Here is a 3477-nt window from a genome sequence, read left to right on the forward strand (position 1 = left end):
CAGTTATCTGTCAGCAAATACACAATGTTTCCAAATGCTTCTCTCACAGTGGTTCCCAAATGCACACAGACTCACAGTGTGATTCTAGACAACAACCACTATCCCTAGGAGTTTACCAAAACTCATTCACTACTATGGAAGTGGTAAGGGAACTGCACACAATCTACATATTTCAGGACTGCACTTTTGTGTCAAAGCATGACTCATTTAATCAACGCATAAGCAAAGACTGGCTTCTAATGCTACTAAAACTTGACAACATGACAGGTTTTAAAACCGTTATCTGTCAGCAAATACACGATGTTACGAAATGCTTCTCTCACAGTGGTTCCCAAATGCACACAGACTCACAGTGTGATTCTAGACAAGCAACACTATCCCTTGGACTTTACCAAAACTCATTCACTCTCTGGAAGGGGACTGCACACAATCTACATATTTCAGTACTACACTTTAGTGTCAAAGCCTGACTCATGTTATGAATGCATAAGCAATGACTGGCTTCTAATGCTACTAAAACTTAACATGACAGGTTATAAAACAGTTATCTGTGAGCAAATACACAATGTTTCCAAATGCTTCTCTCACAATACTTACCAAAATGCAGACAGACTCACAGTGTGATTTTAGACAACAACCACTATCCCTTGTACTTTACCAAAACACATTCACTACTCTGGAAGAGGTAAAGTAACTGCACACATTCTACATATTTCACTACTGCACTTTAGTGTCAAAGCTTGACTCATTTTCCGAATACATAAGCAATAACTGGCTTCTAATTCTACCAACACTTGAGAACAGGAAAGGTTTTTAAGCAGTTATGTGTCTGCAAAGATATGAAGTACCCAAATGCTTCTCTCACAGGAGTTCCCAAATGCACACAGACTCACAGTGTGATTCTAGACAAGCAACACTCTTCCTTGTACTTTACCAAGACATAATCACTAGTCTAGAAGGGGTAAGGTGACTGCACACATTCTACATATTTCAGTACTGCACACTACTGTGAAAGTCTGACTCATTTTGCAACTGCATAAGCAATGATTGGCCTCTAATGCTACTAAAACTTGACAACAAAACAGGTTTTAAAGCAGTTACTCTGCCAGCAAATACATGATATTACCAAATGCTTTTCTCACAATAATTGCCCAAATGCACACAGACTCAGAGTGTGATTGCAGACAAACAAATATCCCTTGTACAAAATACATTTACTAGTCTACAAGATGTAAGGTGATTGCACACATTACAGAAAAATTTCAACTACACATTAGTACCAAAATGTTTCTCTCAAAATGATTCCTAAATGCACACAGACTCACTGCGTGATTCTAGACAAACAACACTATCCCTTGCACTGTACCAAAACACATTTCATAATCTAGAAGGAGTACTGCATTTTAGTGTAAAAACGTGACTCATTTTGCAAATACATAAACAATGACTGGTTTCTAATTCTACCAAAACATGAAAACAGCACAGTTATCTGTCTGCAAACACATGAAAAACACAAATGCTTATCACAGAATGGTTTCTAAATGCACACACACTGACAATAACATTCTAGACCAAAAAAAGTACTCCCTGCACTTTAGCAGGAGAAACACATTAGTCTGATTAAAATCCAAATAGACCACATACGTCCCCTCACAATTAAAAAACTCACCTTTCAAGTTGTTTTGTAGATTAAGAAGTATGTCAGTCACACACCAGATTTTCTTATACAGAATCTCTGCACTGTGCACCTCTCAGCAGAACCAAAGAATGGCAAAGTTTCCCTCTCATTTCCCACACATATACATGTAAACATCAAATCACATTCCTTCCCACATAAATTCAAAAGCAAACACACATTTCTATTGGTTAAACATTTCAACCTTTTCCAAATTACATAAATTTCAACCCTTCCCCCAATCTGTCTTCTGCCTGTTACCATAGAAACAGATCATGGAACACTGTACTGAGCTCACAGGTCACAAGTTCAGCACACAATGTTGCTAATCAAGACAGCAAGTGTGCTTGACTTTTCAATACATCAGCTTATCATATATAATGTTTCTTTCAATCAGTTTTTGTTCACCAATAAGAATCATACGTTTAAAAAAAATATATACACCCTACCTTTCAGTGTAGAAGGTTGTCAAACAACCAATGATTTCTTGTCTTTTTTCAAAACTGCATCTTAGCCACCATTTTAGAAACATCTTACTTTCCAAACTGCCATTTCATTTACAGAGACCATCTGAGTGCATCCAGACCTCCTTTCAAGATGCTTAGAGTGTGGATTGTGGGACACAGCTATATTTTCTGGAGCCAAAGGTATGCAGAAAACAAAGGCATTCACAAAGACCTAGGTTTGCCAAATGTAGACATTAAATGGATTGGACAGAGAGGGTTATAGTGGCACCAATTGATGCCATTGGTGAAATCCTTCATGCATATCCAACACCCTGACCTCATATTAGTGCACTGTGGTGGCAATGACCTAGGCACTTTGACTGGGGTAGGTCTGGAAATCCTTATGAAGGACACCTTTGCAGAACTGATTTCACTTTTCCCCAAAACTGCCTTTGTGTATTCTAACATATGCCAAAGGCAGAAATGGAACTGGTCCGATCATTTTTGTCCACAAATTGAGAAAGCTAGGAAACATGTGAATAAATCTGTTTCTGCTTTTCTCCGAGACTATAGAATGGGGTCCATTTACAATAACAATCTGCGCTTTCATATGCAAGAGATGTACAGGAGAGATGGAGTACACTTTACTGATGAAGGAAACAGAGTCTTCCTCAACAACTTTAGACTCTGTATAGGTACTTACTTATAAGTACCAAAAACTCTCAATGAACACAACAGCTTTTTTTAGAGCCACTCAAGAACAAAACACTTAAGCTTGATCTTTATCCCCCAAAAATTTCAATTTTTTTTCCTTGGAGCCGCACTCCCAACGCAAGAGAATCCGTGCACCCAACGCATTAGGATGCGCGCACCCTGCGCGCATTTCGCCGTTTTTTTCTTTTTTTTAAAGGAGGCCCCAGGGGGTCCTTCTGGGACCCCCTAAGAACCTCTAGAGGGTCAGAGTATTTCCACTCTGCCCCCTTTATATGTTTTACACACTTATTCCCCTTGCTTCTTCAGCCTCGCTTCTACCGAGGCAGAAAATGGCCGCCATCAGTTCCTGGTTTCGAATGACAGACACTCGACAACCAATAGGCATTCAGCACGCGATCGGTGCAGGTAGGGTGCGCGGATCCTCCCCGGCCTTAGATATCACTAACTTTTTTACCCTAATTTTCTCAGGAACTACTGAACAGATTCACACCATTTATGCAAAAGGCACGAGTCTGAACTGAGGACTACCTCTTTGCCAAATTTGGTGTCATTCGTTCAGCGGTTCGGGCTGTAGCTGCGACAACAGATCCTATGGGAAATTGCATGGGGAAAACACGTTTTGGGACCCCCCTTTTTTCTCGG

The sequence above is a fragment of the Triturus cristatus genome, chromosome 3_1, assembly GCF_964204655.1.
Source record: "Triturus cristatus chromosome 3_1, aTriCri1.1, whole genome shotgun sequence".
Classification (NCBI taxonomy): domain Eukaryota; kingdom Metazoa; phylum Chordata; class Amphibia; order Caudata; family Salamandridae; genus Triturus; species Triturus cristatus.